This window comes from Palaemon carinicauda, chromosome 2 (genome assembly GCF_036898095.1).
Source record: "Palaemon carinicauda isolate YSFRI2023 chromosome 2, ASM3689809v2, whole genome shotgun sequence".
Classification (NCBI taxonomy): domain Eukaryota; kingdom Metazoa; phylum Arthropoda; class Malacostraca; order Decapoda; family Palaemonidae; genus Palaemon; species Palaemon carinicauda.
This window is the reverse complement of record NC_090726.1, coordinates 192,824,160-192,839,867: the sequence shown is the minus strand read 5'-3', so window position 1 is coordinate 192,839,867 and position 15,708 is coordinate 192,824,160. Positions and strand designations below refer to the sequence as shown.

Below are 15,708 nucleotides of genomic sequence, written 5' to 3'. Positions count from 1 at the left end.
TTTACTTTTGAACTAAAACCTTTGGCAATCAAAAGAATATGTCTGAACAATCCGTCACAGAAAAAAGAAATGCAAAAGATCAAACTGAGATAGCGCTGTACTGTAACATCCCACTTATCCAGTTTCGTTTTACCCAAAAGCGTTTATGTGCATTTGATTGTATCAACAGCTGTTCAGGAAAATGGGATCAGACAAGGTCAACAAGTACAGTAATGTATGGACCCCAACTGGCTTAACTGAATTATGTGCTAATTTGTTCAATGACATTTAAGATTGTGGTAGCCCACTGGATAAGTTCCTTTAGGTAGTAGGTTGACTAGGCCACCAGCCACCTGTTGAGATACTATCACTAGTGTGTTATTGGACCCTTTGACTGGCCAGACAGTAGTACATTGGATCCCTCTCTGGTTATGGCTAATTTTCATTTGCCTACACATACACCAAATAGTCTGGCCAATTCTTTCCACATTCTCCTGTCTTCATACACCTGAGATCACTCAGATTACCAAACAATTCTCCTTTGCTCAAGAGGGTTAACTACTGCAAGATAATTGTTCAGTGGCTACTTTTTGGTTGGTAAAGGTACAAGACTCCCTAGCTATGGTAAGCAGCTCGTCTAGGAGAAGGCCACTCCAAAATTAAATCATTATTCTCTAGTCTTGGGTAGTGTCATAGCCTCTGTACCATGGGCTTCCACTGTCTTGGGTTTGAGTTCTCTTGCTTAAGGGTACACTCAAGCAAACTATTCTATTTTATTTCTCTTCCTCTTTTTTTAAGTTTTCTTTTATAGATTATATATAAAATATCCAATTCAATGTTGTTACAGTTCTTAAAATCTTTTATACCGATTGTTCATTACTTCTCTTGAAGTTTATTTATTTTCTTCTTTCATTTCCTAACTGGGCTATTTTTCCCTGTTAGGCCCTTGGGCTTACAGCATCTTGCTTTTCCAACTAGGGTAGTAGCTTAGCTTGTAATAATAATAGCAGCAATATGGTGGGCTGGTGTTTGAGACCAGCACAAGCTCCTTAGTTTACTGCATAGGCTGCAACCTCACAATCGTTTTGAGCAAACAATGGGGTGTTTAGGGGGAGAACTAGATAATAGCATCATTCCTAGTGGAATATGGGGATTGGAAGTAGCACTGAAATGTCCTGGAACACCACTTTGTCCTTTGCATGCAATCCAAACCTTCACTTTTTTTTACCGTGGCTACAGTCAGTGCCCTGTTGTGAGAGTTTGCAAGGGAATCTATTATAACCTTATAGTGGCCTGACTATTGCAAGGGATGATTATTATTATCATTATACAATATATAGATGTGTATATATATATATATATATATATATATATATATATATATATATATATATATATATCACATCCTAAAATTTACCACTGAAAATATGGGGGGGGTCTAATACAACCAATCTGAAATTTACATCCAGAATTCCAAGTGATGTTTATTAGTAAGATAGCCTAGGCCTCAGTACAATAACTGAACCAGATTACCTTACAAGTCATTGGCATATGTTCATGATAAATAGCCTGAGGAAAAAATCCCCATCAACAATTAAGTCAACTTCTATCTATTAAGACACTCTAGAAAATGTAAACTTCAAGTTAAGGTTGCATTCTTAGTACCCATTATCTTTTTCTAGCTTTTCAATAATTTTTATAGTAGTGTTCATGATGGTAATAACTTTAAGTTAGCATAATATTCTACAGAGTTGAATCTTGCTTTAGTCGTATATCAACATACTGTCGTTACCGGTAGTTTGTTATTGTTGACTACACGCAAACAAAATTTTTCCTGATGTGACGTGCGTAGGATTTTCTAAGGATACAGTAAGTAAAATATTTGACAAAAAGCTATTGGCATCGTTAGTTTTCAATTGGATGTGTAAATTGCTTCATTTGTTTATTTTGATTGATATTGATAAATAAAACAATGGTTTCAGTTTTAAATGGCATGTTTAGGAAACCCATGATAAAATAGCCTTTATTTCATATATTTCGAATGTCTAAGAATATATTAAGTAAAACATTGGTAATAATATTATTACATGACCAATATTTGGTAAGATATCTATTGCTGCAAAAGCTAGCCTATACACAGATGGTTGTCTTATACAACTTACGACATATATACATTAAAATCACCAATTTTTGACTGGCCCAAATACCGTCTTATACATGGAAATATAAAATAGAAATATACGTATATAAATAAATAAATAAATGTACCTTTTATTTTTACCATTGTGTCGTTTGCTGCTTGAGTCAACATACCCCATCTATTTCTACTTCTGCCAACAAAGGTGGAAGGAGGTTATACTTTAACCTCCACCCTCTTTTGTGTGTGCATGTTTGTGAACAGCTTCCTGGCCGCAATTTTAAACGTAAAGTAACGAAACTTGCAGGAATTAACTTATGTAAAAACCTGAATATTGTTAAATTTTGAAAGGTCGTCACGCAAAACGTCGCGAAAAAAGCTGAAGCGGCGGAGGTCTGCGCTCTACTAAGTGCCCCTCTAGTTATTCTTGCATTTTCTTTCCCCCCAGTCTTAACCTCAACCAGGTTCCTCTTCACTACTGTACATCCATTTCTCTTCTCGGCTCTGCTGAAACTCAACACTCCTTCCCAACACCTGCATGTTTTTAGCTCTCATTATTGATTCCTCCACCTCCCTTCTTGTTACATGGCCATAGTATCTCAGACAGGCTCCCATTGCCTTGTATTTTCCATTAGATATACAGTACCACACATTCTCCTTATATCTTGACTCAACCTCTCCCTTAGTGATATTACAGCAATCCATCTCGGTTCTTTACAAGTCCCTCCCTATTCCTCATAAGTTACCAAGGTTCTGACCTTTGTTATATAGTATGGGCCTGATAACTGTCGCAGATCTTCATTTAGAGTGTTAGTGATATTTTTTGGTCTAAAACAAGTTACTTCTCTCCATATATCTGCTGTCACGGTATCTTCCACATATGTTATTAATGATCCAAAGTAATTGAACTCATAGTTCTGTTCTAGCACTGTAGTGTCTTCCATTTGAATGCTAACTTCACTTCCTTCTCTACTACTAATAATTAGATTTGTATTTCCTAAGTTCACCTCCAATCCTTCCCTTTCTAGGGCTTGTTTCCATGCTAAAAACCCTTCAGTGTTGGGTAAAATTACTAAATAATCACCTAACATCAGTTCCCACATTGCTTTGGTGTTCCTTAGTCCTGTTGACTAGTGTCGGTAACAAAGTATAGCTACATTTACGAAAAGGGCTAAATTTTTCTCGCAATTTGACAGTACCCCCTAAAAAATTTTTAGGAGAAAGCAAGAAGTTTTGTCACAGCTTCAAATTATCGTACGATATGGCAACTCTCTTCTGCACAGAGCTCAATCTTTTGTCCAACGCGTGCCTTCGTAGACTACTTTTGTGTTTTTGCCGTTGTTAGTGTCTGTTGAGTTTTTACAAACATGTAGGGCGTGAGGTAATAACCTCCATTATCAAACTTTACAAGGCAGGTGTTTCTGTGAGGCAAATATGCGAACAATAAAATATATCGAAGCAAACTGTGTACCGGTGGATTCGACGCTATGAGGATGGGGACGCCGATGCCATTCCTGTTCCTAAACCTCGGTGTGGGAGGCTCGGGAAGATCAAGCCTTCAACATAGCGACTTATCCACAGGCAGTTAAAGAAGGAACTATCATTAACAGCCACCCGGGGTCCGATCCACATCTGCCACAATACACCACTAAGACGGTAAAGCACTTCTCTAGTTTAACGGTTTGGAGCTCTTTTGGGTATAGTGGAGTACGGGAGTTATTTTTTTTTACCTAAGAACGAATATATGAACCAATTTAACTATTTTGAGCTCTTAAACGACCACTTGGGGGACAGTTTCGAAAAAAGTGTTGGCCACACGGCAAAAAGTGTTGTTAGGTGGCTTAAAGACTATGACATTCCTTTCTTTAACAACTGGCCTGGGTCCTCTCCTGACCTTAATCCTATTGAAAAACTTTGACGCGTGGTCAAGAGGAAGCTCCAGACCAGACACGCATCACCCCTTCCCAAGGTCGAGGCGTCCCAAAGCGCAAAGGAAACACCACCAAGTTTTAGTGAAGGGGTAAGAGTTCACATTAACATCTTATTTTATGCTAATCATGAAAAATGTGTTTTTTTCCGGGTCGGGCTATACATTCCACGCGTACTGTATGTATATATATATATGTTACATTTTTGCACATTTAGACGTGTTTTTTATATTCAAATAAGCCATATATTTTTATACATTAATGTCTGGATTTTCGTAACGACCTCGGGATCAGAGCCCCAGGCGAAATCACACAAAGACAAGAGCTTGTGACTGGCCGTGAATCAAACCCCGGCAAACTTGTAAAGACAGTGGTAGTCACTGTCTCTACAAGTTTGACAGACCAGGGTTCGATTCCCGGCCGGTCACATGCTCTTGTCTTTGTGTGATTTCGCCTGGGGCTCTGATCCCGAGGTCGTTAAGAGAATCCAGACAATGTATCAAAAATACATGACTTACTTGAATACATATATATATATATACATAGATATATATACACACATATATATATATATACAGTATACATACCTGTGTATATATATATATTATATATATATTATATACATTATATATATATATATATTTATATATATATATATATAATTTATTAATATATACATATATATATATATATATATATATATATATATATATATATATATATATATATATATACACATATATACATAAATATATACCTACTTTATATATACATATACACACATACATACATATACATACATTATATATATATATATATATATATATATATATATATATATATATATATATATATATAATGTATATATATATATATACATATACACACACATATATACATACATTCACACACAGCTGGCATGCTAGTCACAAGAGTTTGGTGTCGTTACATTATTAGATCGAGGAAAATTTTTCTAGGAAGTTTTCAATCATATATGTATATGTATATCAATATCTATATATATACAGTATATATATATATATATATATATATATATATATATATATATATTATATTTATTTAATAGGATGTTGAAAATTCTTTGTCTTTCTTTTGGTTGAAAATGCAGTTGCCCAACAATAAGAATGTTTCGATGCTTTGTAATAATAATGATGTTGAGCAGTAATAAGCTATGAAATAGTAAAGCATCTATTAGTTTATAATAAATACTCTTCATACTTATTATATACTCTTTCCTGATGCTCATGTAATTAATGGGCTGACTATTGCCATGTCAAATGAAATCTTGTCTGCTATTAAAATCAAATTGGACACCCCTGATCTAGGCTATAAAATATGCTATACATCACAAATTCCTTAGGGAATGGGAGATACATGAAATGTCAACATCGTTATCAGCTTTTTTTATGGAATACCGTACTGAAAATAGCACTCGCATGAGGAAGTTATGAAATCTGCTAGAAATGTATCGAAATTATACCAACAAAAGGTGGGGCATCGCTCCTGCTATTCACAATAAGAATAGATCCAGATTTGCTGTAACATAAGTTCACATACAACAATCCTCCGATGAAAAATGTAACTACTGTTACATGTCTAATTTACTAAGGTCAGTAACACTAACATGTACCTCACAAAGACGATTTAGTACCAATAATACCATGTGAATACCTATGGCAATATTCCATCTCAAGAGCCTCACTGAAGCCACCATGGTTAAGGACACAATACAGGAGTAATCGATAAAAATGCCTTTAGGATTTCCATACTTTACAGCTTAACCCTATCGTGACAGTCAAGAAACCTTTAATAACCACATCCATCGGGACAGTAGAACAAGGATAGCATCCTACCCTCCATCTACCATTCTCAAAATTACAGTAAAAAGATCACAAGGATTCAAGAAAGATGGAAATGGACAACAAACGGCATAATCCTGATGCCGGAGTTACCCATTTTATTAGACATCATTGTGTATGTGTCCAGTTGCATAAAGGTGCAACATCATCTGACTTTATAAACATCCTCTATGGGTTAGCATATATACTTCATTAACAGCTCCACGATACAGTATACTGCATATAAATACCGAATCGAAAATTCCAGTGTGATAATATTCCTTAAAAAAAAAAAAACATCAAAGACAAATAGGCCGGTCAAATATAAAGCTAAATGTGCCAAGGCAGCCATTATTCTTAAATGAAACTAATCTACAAATATTAAGGTATCATCATCATGTCAGCAGTAATGCACTATTAACATCATGGATACGTAAACACACCACTGATTCAACATTAACCTCTCTTAATGGGCAGGTACCCACATTTAATTATTCAACTTATAACAAGAAATGCAACAAAAATATCATATATTATAATTAGATTCATGTATCAGCATAATACTGTAAATAGCAGACCCACATCCAAATTAAGATATAACACACAAGAATTTGAACATTTGATCATAGGTAATAACTACTTTGGATACAAAAAAATTGATGTTACATTATACATTTATATATTTTCAAATAGAAATAAAGACTCATGAATGGAATTACCAGACTGGGGAGTGTGTAGTACCAATGCAGTTCATCTGGACTAAACTGAAAAACAAACAAAAAAAAACAACTTACCTTGTATTGAGGAAGATAAATTAGGATAAAAATAACAGAAAAAACAAGTGATAACAAACAGGGACAAGTGACAACAGAGACAATCATTTTAACTCACTACAGTGAAAGCTGAAATACTGCCTTAAATTGCATGAACAAACTAAGCTTGGCTATACAGCTTCCTAGCCACCCTAAAATTATTTACTTGCATCTCATACAATATCATTAAACTTGAATAATAGTGATAAGGACAAGAGAGCATTTAAGGGTAATTGGTATAATTGACTTTTAATAAACATACCAACATACCACAAAAAAATCTGTTAAATATATCTCATAAATCATAACAATTGAGAAAATCAGTCACACACTATTATAAATACTGCATAGAAATAATTTTTTTATCAAAATGGAAAAGTTCACCGGCATATTTTGTATACGCTGAACATATCAATTCTTATAATCTCTGAATGATAATTTAATATGAGATTTCTCAAAGGAGCTAAATAAATTTTTTCCTTCGAGAAAAAAAATGATTTTTTTTTTAATAAAATGTAATCATTCAATACCTACCTAAATTTCATTTTACTAACATCTACTGTATATACAGCAATCACAGCCAACGCCATCCAGAAACCCCTTTCTACTCCTCATCCCGAAAAACGACTCTTATCAAAGGGGTTTACTGTGGGGAAGGATGGGGGGGGGGGAGCAGTAAGAAGATTGGTCCGTAGGAAGTATGGTGGGGAAAAATATACAACTTACTTAAAAATTGTCATTCGTTCACTCACGATATTTCCACGGATCATTGTTGTAGGAGCCTAAGAATTAGACGGTGGAGAAGACACTCCTGTAGGAGGGTGGGGGCAAGGCCTGTCGGGAAAAGTGCTACAATGAAAGTAAACCAAATAACAGGGTTAGTTAGCGGAACGCTCCCCAAGACAACATCACCTTCCTTCCCAGAGAAGTCCATGGATAGGGATTCGAGACACTCTACCCGTCGTCGTTCCATGTGGATTGTGCCATGTGCAGGTGGCCCTTAGATCCTCTGTTGTGCGACGCACCCGGGGCCAAGTTTGAACCCCCCCCCCCCCCCCTGACACCTGAAGAAGCAGTCCTTGAGGTAGTGGGCCGTGAAGGTGGATTGTCTCGTCCACATGCCTGCTCTCAACACCTGGCCGACCGCCATGTTCCTATCGAAGGCCAACGAGGTGGCAATGCCCCTGATGTCATGAGGTTTAGCAGACCTAGGGGAGCTCTTCACCCTTCCCCGCGTACACCCTGCGGATCGGCTCTCATAGACAGAAGGAGATTATGTTCGTCGAGACCGCCCTCTTCACCTTCCCCGTAGTCAAAAACAGGCTCCTGATAGTAGAACGGAGGTTGGCAGTCCTGGAGAGGTATTTTCGCACCGCTTTCACCTGGGGATGGCAAACTGCGGGTCTGCTACCGCCGGATTCTGTGTCTTCGCCACAAAGGAAGGGGTGAATTTGAACAACAGCTACTTCCATCTGCGAGAGTGGGAGACATCCACTGAGAGACCGTGAAGTCTTCCTACTCTCTAGGCTGAGGCAAGGGCGATGAGGGACACCGCCTTCAGAGCGACTTCCTTGTCCGTAACCTGTTGCACAGGCTTATAGGGAGGTTTCTTCAGTGTCGAGAACCTTGATGATGTCCCACGTGGGTGTCTTGAGAGCTTTGGGTGGACATGCTTGCTCGAAACCTCTTATCAGTATTGAGAGCCGCTTGGAGGTGCCCAGGTTCAAACCCGAGGAGGAAGACCTGCCCACGGGCAGCCCGGAAAATCTTCACTGCCAAACTGCCATACCCTGATTGAGGCGTATGTGGCCTAGGAAGTCCACGATGATTGGGATCTTAGCATTGAGGGGCTTTATGCATTCCTCGGCGCACCATTTACCAAAGGTCGCCCACTTCACGTGATATATGGCTCTTGAAGAATGTCTGAGGTTATCCGTTATCTGAGCGGCTGTCCTTCTGGAATACCCCTCTCTTCTTAGCAAACGCTGAATAGTCTCCACACGTGAGGGGAGAGATTTGAGAGACCCACGCGGAACCTCTGGAAGTGGGGCTGCCTTAGCAAGTCTTGCCTCAGCGGTAGGGGCCACGGTGGTTCCACCACAAAGTCCATTAGATCCAAGAAGCACTTTTTCTAGGCACCACAGGGCCGCCAATGTCATCCTTGCCTGCCTTGCTCCTCGAAGATGGTTAATGGTGTGACGTAGAAGGCTAAAGGGGGAAAAACCCACATATCGAGCTCTGGGTGGACATGCTTGCTCGAAAACTCTTTAACAGCATTAAGACCTGATTGGAGAAGCCCATGTTCAACCATCTGAGGAAGAGAACCTGCCCACGGGCTGCACGGAAAACCTTCACTGCCGGAAATGACATACACTGATCAGGGCGTAGGAAGTCCGCGATGATTGGGATCAAAACATTGAGGGGCTTAATGCCCTCCTCGGCGCACCATTTACCGAAGGTCGCCAAGTTCGCCTGGTATAATCACGAAGAATTGGCTGTCCTTCAGAAGTACCCCTCCCTTAGCAAACGATGAATAGTCTCCACGCATGATGGGAGAGGTTTGGGCGACCCTCGTGGAACCACTGGAAGTGTGGCTACCTTAGCAGGTCTTGTTTCAAAGGTAGGGTTCATGGTGGTGCCACCACCAAGTCAATTACTTGCGAGAACCACTTTTTTCTGGGCACCACAGGCCCACCAACATCATCCTTGCCAGCCTTGCAGCTCCTGGAATATGGATGATGGTCTGATGTAGAGGGCTGAAGGGGGAGGGGGGGTGTACAATGTGAGGCCGTCCTACGGGCACTGGAACGTGTCCTCCAATGCTGCAGCCGGGTCAGGCACTGGGGAGCAAAGACTGGCAGTTTTGCGTTAAGCCTTGTCGCGAAGAGGTACAGATAGGAAGGTGAGCTCCCTATCCCTCCCTGGACGAGTCCGGGAAAAAGAGGAGGGTCCAGAAGTGAAACCCCTGCATGGGTGTTCCTCGAGTCTAACAACCACTAGAAAGCCTTCCTGGCTGACAGGGATGGCGATGTCTCACCGCTAGGGCCAGCACTTCCTTCAGGTCCCACTGAGCTGGTTGCAGCATCAGTCTTCCTCTGGGAACGAGTTTCTCCAGGGACACCAGGTGCCCCACTAGCCTCTGCGACTTTCAGAGATGTCAGTTCTCCATTTCTTCTAACCTCATGACCCTCTCCCTCGTCAGGAAGGCTGGCCTGCACAGAGCATACTTCCATTCCCAGGTACACTGTCCTTGTGGTTAAGGAGTTGGGACTTCTCCCAATTGAATACCACTGGCAGTTCCATGCAAGAGGCCACTAACTCGTCCCTCTGCTTTGACAACCCCTCCCGGGACTCCGAGAGAAGTAAACGATCGTCGAGGTACCTCAGGAGTCTCATCCCTCTCTTGTGGAACCACTGGAAGCCTAGGAAAAAGACTGGTCAATACCCGAGGCGCGGTCGAGAGGCCAAAGCAGAGGGTGCGGAACTGGAAGAATTCCTTTCCCCACTTGAACTGGAGGAACTTCCTGCTGGATGGGTGTACTGGGATGTGAAAATAGGCACCCTTGAGGTCCAGGGATAACAAATAAAACCCCCTTCCCTGATAGCTACCAAAACCGTCCTGGAGCTTTCCATCCTGACAGTGGTCTTGATGACGAACCGGTTGAGGCCAGAGAGGTTGATGACCGGGTGCCACCTACCCAAGGCTTCATCTACCAGGAACAGGTGGCTGAAGAATCCCCGTACTTCAGGCCTATACAGGTTGGATGGCCTTTTTCCAGGGCAGGTCCTGAATTTCCCCTTCCAAGGCCATCCCACGTGTTTCCTCCTTTGGTGCAGGGAAACGGCCTCGAGCCCCGACATCTACGGCAGAGGGGAGTCTCGGAAAGAGGATTCCTCCAAGACCTGTACTGGCCAAAGGTCCGCTTACTCTTCCACCCAATTTCTCCACCTTGCTGAAAGGCATCACCCTACCCCTAGGAGGTTGAAGTGGGAGAGGGGCCTCGTCCCATACCTTCTCTTGAAGAAGCACCTGCTACGTGGCCCTCGGGCTGGCTGGGGCTCAGTTCCAAGGGGTGATTGGGGCCGCCTTCTGTCCTCCTGAGGGGGGCTGCGTAAAGGGGTCCCAGTGGGAGGCAGATGGTGCTTGCTTCTGTTGTTAAGGAGGTCAGCCTCCTGACTGGGCTCTGGGTCTGCTGTGCACCCTCAGCCAGTACTGGGGATGCGCAAGACAATGATGATGCATTGTGAAGCGTCACGTCGTGGCTCTCTCCTCCATTTGTCCAGAGGCTCTTATACCTGGTCCTCTGGAAAGAGACTCCCAAGGATAGGGGCGTTTCTGAGCACCCTCAACTCCCTATCCGGGAGTTTCTTGGGTATTCTGCAGAGGACAGCCTTCCTTTGCCACAGTACCCAGTTTGAGGCCGCAGTGTAAGATTAGCCCCGCCAAGGAGGAGATCGCCCTCGATGAACTGGTGCTTTGCCTTTCCGCTCTTGACGCCATTGTCCAGGGCAAAGGATGCAAGAGCTGTGGAACAGAGGTCCAGCCAGGAAGTCACATTGACTGTGGCCCAAGCAGCCGCTTCATGGCTGATGCCTCCAGTACCGTAAATCCCACGGCCCATCCAGATAGTCTCTACTCTGTGTAACCCGGAGCTAGGGACACCAGGCTTTCTTCTGAGGCCCGGTGTCCTTGAAAAGCCCACTTTGGAGTGTAGAAGAGCCTGTGCTTCACTAAACTACTGGACCTGTGCGGTCCTCTTGGTTCCGATGTGGCGGAGGTAATCTAGCAACCTCCGCCCGATGTCCTGAGAGACAGACAGGACCAGGGAGGGTCTCACCTCTCTTGGGGCTCCAAACCAGCGTACCAGACCGGTGGAGTGGTGCAGCGCTTTAGCCGGAGCAGACTCCAGGAGGTCGTTGAGCCTTCCCATGAGGCCAAGGACCCTTCGGAAGGACGACACTTCCTCGACCAACTCATCCTCTGGGTGGTTCCTCGGCCCCTCCTCCGTAGCCCACTCTTAAGGTATTGGGAGCTCCACTAGGTGTGGTCCCTCACATAGTAGCGAATAATCGCCCCTGAGATCTGGTTCCCCTGACGAAGGGGGTCTACGCCGCTCTTCCTCCCTTCGGCTTTACTTCGCCACTGGGACGGGACCTGGAGCCGTAAGACAGAGGCCTGGAGGAATGACGTCTCCTTTCACAGTCCCTTACCCACTCTCGATGTGCTCGGTCCTCGGCAGCCGGAAGCGTTTAAGGGGCAACATATCAATGGTGAGAACTATTTCCAAGAGGCTGGGGGGAACGAAGTTTGTAGTTTCATATGTGGGAAAGGGATCCCTCTGCGGGGACCTGAACGGGATCCTCGAGGTGTGGACGATGAGCGGTTCAGGCAACATGGTTCCCAAGTGGAGCTGCCAGGCAGGACGGAGGACCACCTGCTAAGAGGGTCGTGCAACCCTGGAGCAGCCGCTAACACCTTGACGTTATGTCTCTCAGGGATCTTTCAACCTCCACATTGGCCGTCCCTGGTGAAGAAGATGAGATTCCAGTTGAACCGGTTGTCTTAAGAGGGTGCTAACACGAAGTCCCATCTTGGACACAACCGAGATCTCCTCTGTTACCGAGAGCAACACAAGAAACAAAAAAGTCCCCAACACACTGGGCACTGAAGAACAGCCCGACTAAGGGCGAGGGAGAACCACTACCCCTCCTAGAGGGCAACCTGTCCTTTCTAGGTTTCTGCTTCTTTGTCGCAATCTTGGCCCACTGGGCCTCGTTCCAGCCAACACACATCATGTGTCGCTCGGGAACACTTTAGTTTACATAAAACCGACAAAATAATTAGTTACTCTGTACACATTTAACAGCAAACACTAATCCCACACACTTCAATAACATAATAAAGATAAGGTAATTTCTTTTTTCATATTGCTTCTCCCTTGCTCTGCTTATTCCTCCCCAAGAAGTGTTGGCCCTTCCTTAAACCCAAGAAGATCATCCCACAAAACAGGAATATTGGATTTATAATTGATAAGCAAAAATTTATTTATGAAGCAATTTCTAGTATTATGCTATTTTGGCCATTGAAACTTTACAGAATTACACCATGTGAGGTGCATTGATGATACCAAGCCCCTATAAGGACTTTATACCTTTGCCTCAGTGTCTAAAGAAGGGATATCAGCTTTGGTTGCAGTTTAAAACCAATTGAAAATATGAATGAAATTAAGATTCCCAAACTGTAAATAAATACAACAAATGTTATGGTCCAAATGAAACTTGGGTAGTTAAATGTGTTGATTAGCCACCACAGGTACTAAGGGCTAAGCATCAAAGGGCATAAAGTGACAAAGTGACCTTGCCCATGGAGGTATAAAAGGTCATCTAACATTTCCAGATATCAGGCTCCAGTACCTGTGCAACTGTAAGTGGTTGTTGTGAACAGGGACATATTACTCTAACTTGTACATCCTCTTGTTAGATGGCTGGTCACATTATAAAAAATAAAATTGGTGGTGAATGAATTATTTTAAGTTCCCTGGCATCTTGATATTGAAGGTCATTCACTCCGATACCGTTTATTATAAATAAAGATTAAAAGAATATTCAATTAAAAACAGAAAAGTAAATACTATATGTTATTAAAGTTAAATAGCATTAAGAAAACCTGCTTCTGATATAAATTTAAAAATGCCACTAGCATTGCATTGAATACCCCCTACTACTTGCAAGTAGGTATAATTAGACCTGAAATGTCAAGTACTGTTCAATTTGAAAGACCACAAATCAGAATGAACAGCCATATCATGTAATGATCATCATCAACAAAGTACAACAAGGACTATATAGAGGTCTTTAACTTTGGACCAGGAATTAACAGCTTCTAAAGTTTCACCTTGAAATCAGAGATAAATGAGAGATAATTCTCTTTTAACACTTTTTCTGTGTAAGGAAAAGTATCACACATAAGACTGGACGAAGGTCTATCATAACTGACAGCCAAACGTTGCCGGGACCAATAGCAGAGTGAGAACGCAAATTCTAGCATCAACACGCTAAAGCGCAAGTGGGTCCATGATGCAACCAAACAAATTTGCCAAACGCACAATACAGAAAGTCCTCAACTTACGAACTTGATTGGTTCCAAGCAGCCGTCTGTAAGTCAAATTTTGTTGCATTTTGGCCTAGGTTAAGCCAACTCTGGATCCCATGCCTATGGTTTCCAGCTACAAAAGTCTATAAATAGTTGGGTTTCATAAGAAATAAATGATTAATACAAATGTTTTGCTTACTGTATTAAATGATATAACATTTTATTACAATATTTCTGTACCCTACCTTTGTTATTTTAAGTTATATTTGTGTTTGTATCTCTGAATGGTGGCAAATTGAAAATTGTTGTAAGCTGGGGACCTTTTCTTAAATCCAGCAGTAACAAAAGCTGTGCCAAAGCTAACCCAATAAATGACAAGGGTCTGTATCTGCATAGGAACAAACAATTAACACAAAAGCCATGAAAACTTTAAAAGCCAATGACAGACGTTTGAACCTCAGCAAAGTGGCAGTTTGAGCGTTCCCTGCTTCAAGACGCAGCCAGTCGACCTGACACGCGGTTGTAAGATCCTCGATGATTCCTCATACGCCGTAACATCTTGTGTGCTAGAGTACATCCATATCAAAATACAAAGGTTTGTTTTTGCGTAAGAACAAAAAAAAATTTCATATATCAAATTTAGCATATAATAACTCAAAAAGAGAATATGTAGCAGATTTGACCAGGTGTTTAATTGGAGTGCATTATAAATTTATATGAATGTCTGTATACAAGACTTTACAAATACCAATACATAAGATTATCTTCTTCACAGATAACTGTTGATAATATCATTGCTAGCTAATATACAATCCGATACGGAGTCAGAAGTTCTAAGGCCGTCAGACGAAAGCCTTTTTCAAAATACTTTGTTTCAAACTCAAAATACAGTAATGGCTCATACCCAAATGCAGTTTAAGCTCTTTAAATGCCCAAAGCTAACCATTGTATTTTCTTTCATTCTAAGCCTTGGACATGGTCAGTACCAATATCATAGCATGTCAATTCTGTTATGTTAATCGTATTAGCGTCAAGGAGTCTATTGAAATATGTTTCAATGTGGTGTTTAGGTTTCAAAATAACAAATTTGGAAGTAATTTGTGTTTTTCCGAGTACAGTATATAAACCTGGAGCTATTTATAAGGGTATACTTTTGGCGGAGCTGAAAGACAAGCGATGATAATTTTAGTGAGGGATAACTACCCCATCTGCTGGTTAGTGGGTGGGGTAGACTGGCTACCCCACTCATCACCTCTCGGCTGAGTAACCACTTTGCTTTATGGCAGGACTTCTCGGGGGAAAGGGTGGCAGGCGAATTTGTATAAATAGCTCTAAGTTTGTATATAGTACTAGGAAAAATACAAATTGCTTCCAAATTTGTTAATTGTTCCTCCGGCATCAATACAAACCCTCTGCTATTTATAGGGGTGACTTACTCTTAGGAGGAAGTCCTCACCAACTGGCCTTGGTCATGACCCGGGGTCCTCTCTATTTCGATCTGTGATCGATAGAAGGAACCCTACCCTCGCTAAAATCAAGTGCCGATATAAGGTAATGCACTGTTAGCGGCCTGCAGAAGATTGTGTGTGAGTGGAACTAACAGTCTCTCTTGTCTTTAAGATAGGACTCGAGTACAAAACCTATCGTTCTTACTTAACCAAAACCCTCCCTCAAAAAGGTATTGGGGAGGTAAAAAGGTATTATTTTATACTTGGGAGGCTCAAGGGAGATGAGTCTTACCTGCAGCGTGGTGAGGTCAGCTATGTTGAGGCTTGCGGAGCTGTTTTCCCCACAGGGGAGAAGGTGAAAGGAAGAAAGTAGCCAGTCATTCTTACTCATTCACCCCAGACTAACCCAGATAACCTCAGCCCTCAACCCTCTGCTACTTATCCATAAAGGA

At 41.7% G+C, this 15,708-nt stretch overlaps 1 protein-coding gene across 5 annotated transcripts in view; it reads right to left on the bottom strand.

The window, feature by feature from the left end:
* Positions 1 to 15,708, bottom strand: part of LOC137629049 (uncharacterized) — a 100,187-nt gene that overhangs the window by 62,360 nt on the left and 22,119 nt on the right. For 2 of the 5 annotated variants that reach the window (XM_068360346.1, XM_068360333.1), the window contains exon 2: positions 6,623 to 6,667. The exons of the other annotated variants lie outside the window; for them this stretch is intronic. The gene's annotated coding sequence lies outside the window, so the exon portion shown is untranslated. The remainder of the gene's footprint in view (positions 1 to 6,622; positions 6,668 to 15,708) is intronic. 5 annotated transcript variants of the gene reach the window in all.